General features: G+C 34.4%; 1 pseudogene; it reads left to right on the top strand.

Moving 5' to 3' along the window:
• The first annotated feature begins 837 nt into the window (after positions 1-837).
• LOC128397272 (TBC domain-containing protein kinase-like protein) lies at positions 838-5,277 on the top strand (annotated as a pseudogene).
• Positions 5,278-14,338: the final 9,061 nt, after the last annotated feature.

The raw sequence follows: 14,338 nt of genomic DNA, 5'->3' as shown, positions 1-14,338 counted from the left end.
CTCTGACCAATTCATTAGTTGGAAACTGGAAAATAATTTTTGAGAAAGTTAATCATCTAAATCATAATTGAAGTTGTGAAAATTAATCATCATTTTGATAAAACCAAGTTTCAAGTATTGCCCAAAATTTCAGATAGACACCAGAAATTATATGCTTCTCGAATGGTCAATGGACATTCATCTGGACGATAATCTGGTATTTTATTGTACTTGATCAGTTTATCTAGAACATAAATCTTATGGTGGCGAATCTCAATCTCTAGTAGTTGCATCAGCTGATTGACTGTTGGGTTTAAATTCACCTGCGGATTTAAACACTGGCTGATTACTTGTTGATATTTTGACCATTAATCTGGTAAAGGTTCGGTTACATTGATCCAGGGAAAAGGTTATTCAATTGCAAGTAATGTGATCACCGCTCTTACCATACCAAACACAGTAATCTGTCCATCAGCTCACTCAAAAAAGATGCTGCAACATTGGTAATTCTAGTGAAAAAAAGATACGAATAGTCTAATCGGCCTTATGAAAAAGTACCACCCGGAGCTTGTTATCGAGGAGCCGAGAAAAAGAAACCCGAGGATATTACTAAGAAGCTTAAATCCAGATGAAGTTTTCGACACTTAAGTTGATGATAATGAAACGTACCACCCGGAGCGACTTTTTGAAAATTTTGTTGATATATAACAGTGGAAACAAGTAAAAAATGAGACTCTTGACCAATCGATAAAAGGAAAAGACCATCGGTGTTAATAAAATTGAAAATAATAAACTTCAATGGTGGGCTACAAACAATTCGGACAGTTGAAAAAGCCTTTGGTTCAAATGAAAAGGTTAAAATTTCAAGCGAAATCCCGTGTTACCTTAAATCGGGTGACTCATGTCTTTCTAGTACTGGTACCAAGAGCAGCAGATTTATAATCTGATATTATTACAAAGATATTGAATCATCGTCCACTGATTCACTTTCGGCTCCTTTGATTGTTCTCTCTTCTCTCTACCCGGAAATTAAGTTACCTCGTAATCCAGTTACTCTTGCCGCTTGTAAAACAGTTGATGAGGTTTTAAAAAGGCTCAATGTAACTGAAACTTTACCAGCTAAATGGTCAAAATATCAACAAGTAATCAGCCAGTGTTTAAATCCAAAGGTAAATTTAAGACCAACAGTCAATCAACTGATGCAACTACTAGAGATTGAGATTCCCAACCATGAGATTTATGGTCTAGATAAACTGATCAAGTACAATAAAATACCCGATTATCGTCCAGATGAATGTCCATTGACCATTCGAGAAGCATATCATTTCTGGTGTCTATCATCAACCACTAATCGTGATAAAGATTGTGATGAGAAACAAGAACCACCCATATTACGTTTACCATCATTGGTTATCCTAGAAAGTTCTGGTTCAATAACAAATTATTCCAACAATTCATTAACATCCTCATCCTCATCATCAACAATCACAACATCATCAACAACAAACACAAGTACCACACAATCGTCATCTTCCTCATCAATAGCATCATCAACATCAAGTATTGTCTCATTTGTCCCTCATTATATTGAAGTATTACCAATGGATAATTTAAAGAGACGATTGAATGAATTGGATCCAACAATCATTTATCCATTAATATCAACCAGATCAAAGAATGAAATTAAATCGGACACCGAATCACCTCTTCCAATAATAATTCGTGATAATGATTTCACGTACCAAGTTGAGAGAACACTTTTATTCCGATGATTATGCAACGAAAGTCCATTTCTTCGAGATGATCTACTCAAGTCTTCGGCCATCGACATACCACCTGCTTATCGAGCCCAAGCCTGGGCCGTAATCCTGGAAGTAGATTGGAATGATTTACTAATCTACGATAAAATAGACAAACTAACGCCAACTTCAACCGATCGTCAGATTAGTGTTGACATTCCCTGATGTCACCAATACAATGATCTTCTAGCATCGCCCAAGGGACACAAGAAATTTTCCCGAATACTCAAAGCTTGGCTTCGTCACAATGAACCTCACTACGTATATTGGCAGGGATTAGATTCACTTTCGGCTCCTTTCGTTCTTCTCAATTTCAACGTGTTTGGTAAGAACTTTGATCACCTTACTTAAAACCAAAGAACCTTTAACCCACTGACCTTGTATTCTACCTTTTTCTTTAACGAAGATAACTTTTTCTTTATTGCCATTTTTCTTGCATTTATTTGCTTGGGCAGCTTGTCGAGGCTTGGTGACAGTCTCTTTGACGATTTGGCTGTAGCTTTTCTTGGAAACAGCCTCTAATTTAGCTTCGATTCTTTTTCCGATGCTTTCAGCAATTCTGTCCACTTTGGCGTTGTAATCTTCCTTTTGTCCAACCATTCTTTCGATAGCTGTAAGGCCTTTCATAACTACAGCGAATTTGTCATCAACTTCCAACGAGTTGTCACTATGAAGAGCGGAAGTCATATCCTTTATTCCTTTAATCATCAGCAGGATCGACTTTGTTTCTTTCGGAAAGTTTAACTTATTAAGTGGTGACTTTGGTTTATTTTTGATCGCGCTGATGAGCTCTTTCACCGTCACTACGACCTCTCCCATGTTGATTCAATAATTGAATCAAATTTGAATTAAAAACTATTAACACAAATCACTATTAAGATAAAAAAACACGCAAAATATTAAAAGAAAAACTCGACGTTGACTCGTCGAAAGTTGTGGCCCAATAGAGTTGGAAAAATTTGACTCGAGACTTTTATACATCTTAACCTGTTCATTTACTTTTCCTTGTTTCCATTGGTCCATTTCAATGATATTGACCTAAAGCTCATCTTCAGCTCATATGTTACAATCTATGTTACATTTAAGCCTCTCTCATTTCCTTGAGAATTAGCTTCGGGTTGTATATTTTCAAAAGTTCAACAAGAGTATTACCAATGGATAATTTTAGGAGAAGATTAATTGAATTAGATCCAACGATCATTTATCCATAAACATAAACCCGATCAAAGAATGGGATTAGATCGGATTAAGAATCTATTTTCACAATCAATGTGAGAAAGATTCTTTTAACCAAGTCGAGCGAACACTTTTATAAGATGGAATGGATATGATTCAGTTAAATCAGTGGCTATCAACAAGCTTCTGATTATCGAGTCCAACCTGAGCTGTTATTCTGGAAGTGGATTGGAATGATTTACTTTCTTACAATAAAATTAACAATCATACATCAGTTTTGTGTTTGATTTGGTTTAAAATCAGAACAAGAATCGACTTTGAAATCGCGGTGACATCGAATGGGACTTTTTAAGATTGTTTAAAATAAAACAACGACAAAACTCTATCAGCTACCAAATCTATCACAATATTTTACTGTTATCAGATTAAAAATGATTATTGTTACATTCAAGCAAAAACTTAAATTGTAACAATCGTTAATTATCTAATTCTATTTCACTAATTATTTCATTTTCTTTTTTCTTTCTCTTTCAAAAAGGTTTGCCGCGTCTTTGAATATTATCAGAAACCTTTTTCTCTGGTTGACTTCCCTTTTTACAGTCACATTTGAATATTGTCCATGGTAATATAACACCCGAGGCTATTGTCTTCAATGATATCGACAATTAAAAACATTTGATAAATCGGGATGATTATCATTTGTGTATTTCTCTATGAGATCTAATCTTGATTGTTGACAATCACAACATCATCAACAACAAACACAAGTACCACACAAACGTCATCTTCCTCATCAATAGCATCATCAACATCAAGTATTGTCTCATTTGTCCCTCATTATATTGAAGTATTACCAATGGATAATTTAAAGAGACGATTGAATGAATTGGATCCAACAATCATTTATCCATTAATATCAACCAGATCAAAGAATGAAATTAAATCGGACACCGAATCACCTCTTCCAATAATAATTCGTGATAATGATTTCACGTACCAAGTTGAGAGAACACTTTTATTCCGATGATTATGCAACGAAAGTCCATTTCTTCGAGATGATCTACTCAAGTCTTCGGCCATCGACATACCACCTGCTTATCGAGCCCAAGCCTGGGCCGTAATCCTGGAAGTAGATTGGAATGATTTACTAGTCTACGATAAAATAAACAAACTAACGCCAATACAATGATCTTCTAGCATCGCCCAAGGGACACAAGAAATTTTCCCGAATACTCAAAGCTTGGCTTCGTCACAATGAACCTCACTACGTATATTGGCAGGGATTAGATTCACTTTGGGCTCCTTTCGTCCTTCTCAATTTCAACGATGAACCAATGGCCTTTGCCTCTTTCAACGCTTTCATTCACAAATATCTTCGAGGATTTTTCTCCAAGGACAATTCTCAAACAATCCAAGAATATCTCGCCCTCTTTTCCCATCTGATCGCCTCTCATACGTTAAAATAATTACTAAATCACAGGAACTAAGATAGTTACTTGTATTAAGAAATTATTAGTGATATAGAAATTTTGATATAACTGAAAGAACTGAAGATATAAATGTTTGAACAATTTTTGGTATCATCACCGCTCGGCTCACTTTCCATGGGGTTGGAAAGTGTCCAGTGTTTAGGATGATGTTGATAAGGGTCGTGAAGAAGTTGATGTGAGTGATGATGAGAAATTTTGTCCATTTGACTGGCAATGATTCGATACCCGACGAGACGTTGGTTTTAATTGATGAGAGGATAATTTTAATATCATCGATATCAAGTTGTATGAATTGTTTGTCGTCAGCGGGAAAGTTTTATATCAGCGATGGCGGAAATGTGGTGAAATCGGAAGTTAATTTGCAACAGCTTTGAGTGAAAAGAGCTTGATTTTCCCAGTAATCAACACAAGAGTAAATTGTAAAGTGACTTCTATTTGAGTTTTTCTGAAACCTTATTCTACTCTTTCATTAGTGTCAGGGATTTTGTTTGAGTGATTAATCGATGGAACTAATTAACGACTTTGACTTTTAGCTTTCAAGAACCTTCATTCTTTCATTTTTTACTTGTTTCCACTGTTATATATCAACAAAATTGTCAAAAAGCCGATTATCATCAACTTAAGTGTCGAAAACTTCATCTAAATTAAAGCTTCTTAGTAATATCCTCGGGTTTCTTTTTCTCGGCTCCTCGATAACAAGCTCCGGGTGGTACTTTTTCAGAAGGTCGATAAGAGCACTCGTATTCTTTTCTGTTTCTCCAATTACCAATGTTGCAGCATTTTTTTTTTTTGAGTGAGCTGATGGACAGATTACTGTGTTTGTATTGTGTTTGGTAAGTGTTTTAATTAAACGGCAAATTTACAACGAAAAGTTAATCAGCTGATGCAACTACTAGAGATTGAGATTATCGACCATAAGATTTATGTTCTAAACAAACTGATCGAGTACAATAAAATACCCCGTTATCGTCCAGATAAATGTCCATTTGAGAAACATAAAATTTCTGGTGTCTATCTGAAATTTCGGGCAATACTTGCAACTTGACTTCATCAAAATGATTGATTTTCACAACTTGAATTATGATTTAGATGATCTATTTTCTCAAAAATTATTTTCCAGTTTCCAACTAATGAATCAGTCAGTGTTTAAATCCAACGGCAAATTTCAGATATACACCAGAAATTATATGTTTCTCAAATGGACATTTATCTGGACGATAACCGGGTATTTGATTCCAACTAATGAATTGGTCAGTGAGATTTGCCCTCGGATCACAATGGATGATTTAATTGACGCTTGGGAATCTAGTGAACGGGTGATAATTGTTGACCGACGTTCAGAAGATGATTTAATTCAATATGGACCAATCGAGGATGCAATTAGGGAATATGATATAAACATAATTAAGACACATACCAAGGAACACTAACTATACTAATTGACATCTCCACCAATAACCACTTCTTTCTCTCGGTGTCTATTAAGAATAATGTGAAGTTTTCGAGTTTCTATTTCATATTTGACCGCCGATAAATTTGGGCTGAGATAAACACAGATGATGATCAAATTACCTCCCATTAGAACCACTGTCGTTTCATCCATGTCACCATTCCAAAGGCGTTTGAATTGTTGATTCGAAGCTATAACTGAACGTTGACTTTCTGCTACAAAGTGGCCTTTGACTCTGAGGACACTGAGAAAAGGAATGTTGGGCTCTGTTATAAGAAAAGTTATGGGTTGGTTTTGATCTAGTTGTCTCAGGATCTTGCCCATTGCAACATTTGAACGAGCTGCATTGATTTCGATTATTTTCATTGTCTTGAAACTAACTATTCAAAATTAACTTTGTTGATCAGTTGAGTAGCAATTATCACAAGAGTAAATTGTAAAGTGACTTCTATTTGAGCATTTCTGAAACCTTATTCTACTCTTTTATTAGTGTCAGGGTTTTGTTTAGATTATAATCGATGGAACTAATTAACGACTTTGACATTTAGCTTTCAAGAACCTTCATTCTTTCATTTTTTACTTGTTTCCACTGTAATATATCAACAAAATTGTCAAAAAGCCGATTATCATCAACTTAAGTGTCGAAAACTTCATCTAGATTTAAGCTTCTTATTAATATCCTCAGGTTTCTTTTTATCATCTCCTCGATAACAAGCTCCGGGTGGTACTTTTTCAGAAGGTCGATAAGAGCACTCGTATTCTTTTCTGTTTCTCCAATTACCAATGTTGCAGCATCTTTTTTGAGTGGGCTGATGGACAGATTACTGTGTTTGGTAAGAGCGGTGATCACATTACTTGCAATTGAATAACCTTTTCCCTGGATCAATGTAACCGAACCTTTACCAGATTAATGGTCAAAATATTGAAAAGTATCAGCCAGTGTTTAAATCCAACGGAAAGTTTCTGGTGTCTATCTGAAATTTTGGGCAATACTTGAAACTTGGTTTTATCAAAATGATGATTAATTTTCACAACTTCAATTATGATTTAGATGATTAATTTTCTCAAAAATTATTTTCCAGTTTCCAACTAATGAATTGGTCAGAGAGATTTGCCCTCGGATCACAATGGATGATTTAATTGACGCTTGGGAATCTGGTGAACGGGTGATAATTGTTGACCGACGTTCAGAAGATGATTTAATTCAATATGGACCAATCGAGGATGCAATTAGGGAATATGATATAAATACAGCCACGAAAAATGAGATGAGAACAAAAATTGTGACTTATAAGCATAGAGATAATTTTGTTCTCATCTCATTTTAATATTTCTATAAGAACACATACCAAGCAACACTATTATTTATTAGCAGTGATTAACGATCTTCGTTTGGCCGCTCAACTTGTCCTCGATCAGCTAATTAGATTATCCAACAGATTAGTCAATCAAATAACAACAATCACAATTAAATCAACTTTTTCACTGAGAATATAATAACATTACAATCAATCACTTTATCTGGTCATCGTAAGGTTTAAAAAGTTTAATCAACAATCAAGATTAGATCTCATAAAGAAATACACAAATGATAATCATCCCGATTAATCAACTTTTTTTAATTGTCTGGCAATCAATTTCTACTATTACTCTAATTGTCTGCTCTTTACAACAGACAATTTAATTGGACACAATGATATCATCTAAATTATAATTTACTCCTAACCATCATTATACAATTTCTCTCGTTATAAAATATTGTGACCATTGGTCATTTTTATTTTAGGTTTGAAAACAATTTTCTGGATTTCGCGTAATCATGATGACCAACAAAATCATAAATCCTGTAAGTATTATTACATGAACCGAAAACTAACTCTTCCAACTGAATCATATCCATTCCATCTTATAAAAGTGTTCGCTCGACTTGGTTAAAAGAATCTTTCTCACATTGATTGTGAAAATAGATTCTTAATCCGATCTAATCCCATTCTTTGATCGGGTTTATGTTTATGGATAAATGATCGTTGGATCTAATTCAATTAATCTTCTCCTAAAATTATCCATTGGTAATACTCTTGTTGAACTTTTGAAAATATACAACCCGAAGCTAATTCTCAAGGAAATGAGAGAGGCTTAAATGTAACATAGATTGTAACATATGAGCTGAAGATGAGCTTTAGGTCAATATCATTGAAATGGACCAATGGAAACAAGGAAAAGTAAATGAACAGGTTAAGATGTATAAAAGTCTCGAGTCAAATTTTTCCAACTCTATTGGGCCACAACTTTCGACGAGTCAACGTCGAGTTTTTCTTTTAATATTTTGCGTGTTTTTTTATCTTAATAGTGATTTGTGTTAATAGTTTTTAATTCAAATTTGATTCAATTATTGAATCAACATGGGAGAGGTCGTAGTGACGGTGAAAGAGCTCATCAGCGCGATCAAAAATAAACCAAAGTCACCACTTAATAAGTTAAACTTTCCGAAAGAAACAAAGTCGATCCTGCTGATGATTAAAGGAATAAAGGATATGACTTCCGCTCTTCATAGTGACAACTCGTTGGAAGTTGATGACAAATTCGCTGTAGTTATGAAAGGCCTTACAGCTATCGAAAGAATGGTTGGACAAAAGGAAGATTACAACGCCAAAGTGGACAGAATTGCTGAAAGCATCGGAAAAAGAATCGAAGCTAAATTAGAGGCTGTTTCCAAGAAAAGCTACAGCCAAATCGTCAAAGAGACTGTCACCAAGCCTCGACAAGCTGCCCAAGCAAATAAATGCAAGAAAAATGGCAATAAAGAAAAGTTATCTTCGTTAAAGAAAAGGTAGAATACAAGGTCAGTGGGTTAAAGGTTCTTTGGTTTTAAATAAGGTGATCAAAGTTCTTACCAACACAATAATCTATCCATCAACTTGACCAAAGAAAAGATGCTGCAACATTGGTAATTGGAGAAACAGAAAAGGATACGAGTGCTCTTATCGACCTTCTGAAAAGTACCACCGGAGCTTATCGAGAAGCCGAGAAAAGAAACCCGAGAATATTATTAAGAGGCTTAAATTTAAATGAAGTTTTCGACACAGAAGTCGATGATAATCAGCTTTTGGATAAGCTGATCGAGATGAACCAATGGCAAAATGGAGAAGAAGATGAACAAATTAAGGTTCTAAAAAGCTTCAAATCGAAGAAAGTGGCTTCGAACCTTTTGGTCACCAACTTGGTTCTTTCCGTTCCATCGAAAGTGAGAGACAATATTTCACAAACAAATGGAAGAGTAAAATTTGGCTTCAGAAAAGTCCAAATAGAAGACACTTTCATCATCAACTCCTGTAATAAGTGCCAATCCTTGGATGGTCATCATCAAGAACAATGTAAGAATCAGAAAAGATGCAAAAAGTGTGGCGAATGTACCTGTACAGGTAATTGTAGATCTCCACCGTCATGTTATCGTTGCAAAGCCAATGGTCAAGACCACAACCACCACTGTATGTCGAGAAAGTGTCCAATGATTCAGGCCAAAACAGAAGCCGCGATGAACCTCGTTAATTATGAGTACAATGATTTATTTTAAATCGTCGCTCATATTACTAAGTACTCATCACCATCATCATCATCATCATCATCATCATCATCATCAACAACAACAACAACAACAACAAACACAAGTACCACACAATCATCATTAGCATCATCAACATTTTTATACCCACACAATCTCGTTAGTTAAGAAACTAATTTAGTCCAGTATTTAAACAGATTCAACAGGTTGGATAATTTAAACAAATTAATTCTCAAGTCCAAATAATCCCTTGAAAATTCATCATTATTAGATAATTAGAATTAAAATGAAACAAATTAGATGCACGGGTAAAGATCCAATCCTCTTCATCACCTTCACGGGACAAAAGTCCGAACAACGGAGCCATAGGAGAGGACGATCCTGAACCTGAAAAACGTTAAAATGAACCTGCAAACTCTGAGATGAAATAATGACCGATACTGACACCAATTATTGATGCAACTCAATCAGCTAATTAACCAACCATTTTATTCACAATTATTCTTATTGATTTTATCCTCCTTTTCTATCTTTCTCTCTTTTTCTTTGTCCCTCCTTTTCTCTCTTTTTTCTCTTTTTCTCTCTTTTTCTCTTATATTCATCTCGTTCATCCCATTTTTTTATTTATATTTTCTTATTTTGTAACAATTTATTATCCAAAATTCTATGTTATGTTATACAATCAAGCAGGCACCCATTGGGTGGGAAAATGCTCGAAAGGGCGGAACCTTTTACCTGCTCGAACTCGAAAGAGTGATTCAATACAATAAACAGCTCCGATAATCAATAAAAAAAAGATTTATTTTCAATGGTCTATTTTCGTAACATCCCTTTTTCTCAGCGCATCACCCATATTACCATCATTGGTTATCCTAGAAAGTTCTGGTTCAATAACAAATTATTCCACAATCAAACAATGCATTAAAATCCTCATCATCATCATCAACAATCACAACATCATCAAATACCGGAACCTTTTACCTGCTCGAACTCGAAAGAGTGATTTACTATAATAAGAGATTCCATTTTGTTAATAGATTAGCTCCTTCTAAATAATACAAAACGTAACCATGGAGGGAAGGAACGAATTTTGAAGTTTTCATTACATTAAATTAGGTAAATCAATTGTCATCACTCGAACAATTAAAAAAGGCGAAACAATTAACGAATCTATGTTGAAATTAAGGTCTCTGAGCCTCCACGTATTGCTGATCATTAATTTTATCAATTAATTGGTCGGAAAGTTAATAAAGATCTGATGGAAGGCAATCCAATTCAATCAGTTGATTTAGATTGATTTACTAATTGTTATTTAACTTTTCGTATTGATAAGTTGATAGCAAAAAAAATTTTATTGCACAAACAAATTGTATCAGGATAATTAATACTGTTAAACATTAGTGATTTTGTTGATCATCACGATGACTCGAAATCCAAACAATTAATTTTCCCCAATAAGAAAAACAAAACAATTAATTTTAAACCTAAAATAATAATAATAATAATAATTACAATTTAAATTGTGACCAATGGTCACAATATTTTATAACGAGAGAAATTGTATAATGATGGTTAGGAGTAAATTATAATTTAGATGATATCATTGTGTCCAATTAAATTGTCTGTTGTAAAGAGCAGACAATTAGAGTAATAGTAGAAATTGATTGCCAGACAATTAAAAAAAGTTGATTAATCGGGATGATTATCATTTGTGTATTTCTTTATGAGATCTAATCTTGATTGTTGATTAAACTTTTTAAACCTTACGATGACCAGATAAAGTGATTGATTGTAATGTTATTATATTCTCAGTGAAAAAGTTGATTTAATTGTGATTGTTGTTATTTGATTGACTAATCTGTTGGATAATCTAATTAGCTGATACGTTGGATGAGATTTTCAATTGATATAGAATCTTGTGTTCGTGTAATACACTGACTGTCCGTCCAACAGATTCGAGGACAAGTTGAGCGGCCAAAGGAAGATCGTTAATCACTGCTAATAAATAATAGTGTTCCTTGGTATGTGTCTTAATTATGTTTATATCATATTCCCTAATTGCATCCTCGATAGGTCCATATTTCTTCTTGTATCCTTTGAGCGATGCTAGAAGATCATTATATTGATGACATCGGGGAATGTCAACACTAATCTGACGATCGGTCGGTGTTGGCTTTAGTTTTTTTATCGTATATGAGTAAATCATTCTAATCTACTTCCAAAATTACAGCTCAGGTTGGACTCGATAAGCAGTAGCTTGTTGATAGCCAATGATCTAACTGAATCATCTTGATTGTATGTCATACTAGTCGATATAAAAGTGTTCTCTACAATATAATGAGGGACAAATGAGACAATACTTGATGTTGATGATGCTATTGATGAGAAAAATGATGCTTCAGGTCGTAGTGACGATGAAAGAGCTCATCAGCGCGATCGAAAATAAACCAAAGTCACCACTTAATAAGTTAAACTTTCCGAAAGAAACAAAGTCGATCCTGCTGATGATTAAAGGAATAAAGGATATGACTTCCGCCCTTCATATTGACAACTCGTCTCAACTCAAAAAAAACTCGGCAATATTATCGGTGTTAGTATTAGTGGTTGTGGTCTTTGGCTTTGACACCACAGATAATTCAATTGGACACAATGATATCATCTAAATTATAATTTACTCCTAATCATCATTATACAATTTCTCTCGTTATAAAATATTGTATCACTGGTCACAATTTAAATTGTAATTGTTTATTATTATTATTAAATTATATGAATTACCTGATTACTTAATTATTGACACTGATTGTTGAACAATATCTATGTCAGTCTTACCAGTTGACAGGACAGTTGGTTGATTATAATTGGTGGCTCTCTCTTAATCAGTGGACAATTGTTGGTATCACCATAGTGACCCGTAATAGTGAAGACCATATCTAATTTAAACAAACACAATTAATTGGGCAATTGAGTCCATTTTAATATGGAGCTTGAACCTTAAACCGAAAAAAATCAATTTTGAGTGAAAATTTTGAGCTGACAAACCCTCGTATACAATAATATTAATGTGTTTGAGCAAGACGGGGATATTTATTATAGTGAATCACTCTTTCGAGTTCGAGCAGGTAAAAGGTTCCGCCCTTTCGAGCATTTTCCCACCCAATGGGTGCCTGCTTGATTGTATAACATAACATAGAATTTTGGATAATAAATTGTTACAAAATAAGAAAATATAAATAAAAAAATGGGATGAACGAGATGAATATAAGAGAAAAAGAGAGAAAAAGAGAAAAAAGAGAGAAAAGGAGGGACAAAGAAAAAGAGAGAAAGATAGAAAAGGAGGATAAAATCAATAAGAATAATTGTGAATAAAATGGTTGGTTAATTAGCTGATTGAGTTGCATCAATAATTGGTGTCAGTATCGGTCATTATTTCATCTCAGAGTTTGCAGGTTCATTTTAACGTTTTTCAGGTTCAGGATCGTCCTCTCCTATGGCTCCGTTGTTCGGACTTTTGTCCCGTGAAGGTGATGAAGAGGATTGGATCTTTACCCGTGCATCTAATTTGTTTCATTTTAATTCTAATTATCTAATAATGATGAATTTTCAAGGGATTATTTGGACTTGAGAATTAATTTGTTTAAATTATCCAACCTGTTGAATCTGTTTAAATACTGGACTAAATTAGTTTCTTAACTAACGAGATTGTGTGGGTATAAAAATGTTGATGATGCTAATGATGATTGTGTGGTACTTGTGTTTGTTGTTGTTGTTGTTGTTGTTGATGATGATGATGATGATGATGATGATGATGATGGTGATGAGTACTTAGTAATATGAGCGACGATTTAAAATAAATCATTGTACTCATAATTAACGAGGTTCATCGCGGCTTCTGTTTTGGCCTGAATCATTGGACACTTTCTCGACATACAGTGGTGGTTGTGGTCTTGACCATTGGCTTTGCAACGATAACATGACGGTGGAGATCTACAATTACCTGTACAGGTACATTCGCCACACTTTTTGCATCTTTTCTGATTCTTACATTGTTCTTGATGATGACCATCCAGGATTGGCAATTACAGGAGTTGATGATGAAAGTGTCTTCTATTTGGACTTTTCTGAAGCCAAATTTTACTCTTCCATTTGTTTGTGAAATATTGTCTCTCACTTTCGATGGAACGGAAAGAACCAAGTTGGTGACCAAAGGTTCAAGCCACTTTCTTCGATTTGAAGCTTTTTAGAACCTTAATTTGTTCATCTTCTTCTCCATTTTGCCATTGGTTCATCTCGATCAGCTTATCCAAAAGCTGATTATCATCGACTTCTGTGTCGAAAACTTCATTTAAATTTAAGCCTCTTAATAATATTCTCGGGTTTCTTTTTCTCGGCTTCTCGATGATAAGCTCCGGGTGGTACTTTTTCAGAAGGTCGATAAGAGCACTCGTATCCTTTTCTGTTTCTCCAATTACCAATGTTGCAGCATCTTTTTCTTTGGTCAAGTTGATGGATAGATTATTGTGTTTGGTAAGAACTTTGATCACCTTATTTAAAACCAAAGAACCTTTAACCCACTGACCTTGTATTCTACCTTTTTCTTTAACGAAGATAACTTTTTCTTTATTGCCATTTTTCTTGCATTTATTTGCTTGGGCAGCTTGTCGAGGCTTGGTGACAGTCTCTTTGACGATTTGGCTGTAGCTTTTCTTGGAAACAGCCTCTAATTTAGCTTCGATTCTTTTTCCGATGCTTTCAGCAATTCTGTCCACTTTGGCGTTGTAATCTTCCTTTTGTCCAACCATTCTTTCGATAGCTGTAAGGCCTTTCATAACTACAGCGAATTTGTCATCAACTTCCAACGAGTTGTCACTATGAAGAGCGG

The sequence above is a fragment of the Panonychus citri genome, unplaced genomic scaffold, assembly GCF_014898815.1.
Source record: "Panonychus citri isolate SS breed McGregor unplaced genomic scaffold, ASM1489881v1 Contig00001, whole genome shotgun sequence".
NCBI classification, from domain to species: Eukaryota; Metazoa; Arthropoda; class Arachnida; order Trombidiformes; family Tetranychidae; genus Panonychus; species Panonychus citri.
The sequence above is the reverse complement of the archived record's forward strand: the minus strand, read 5'-3'. Positions and strand labels throughout refer to the sequence as shown.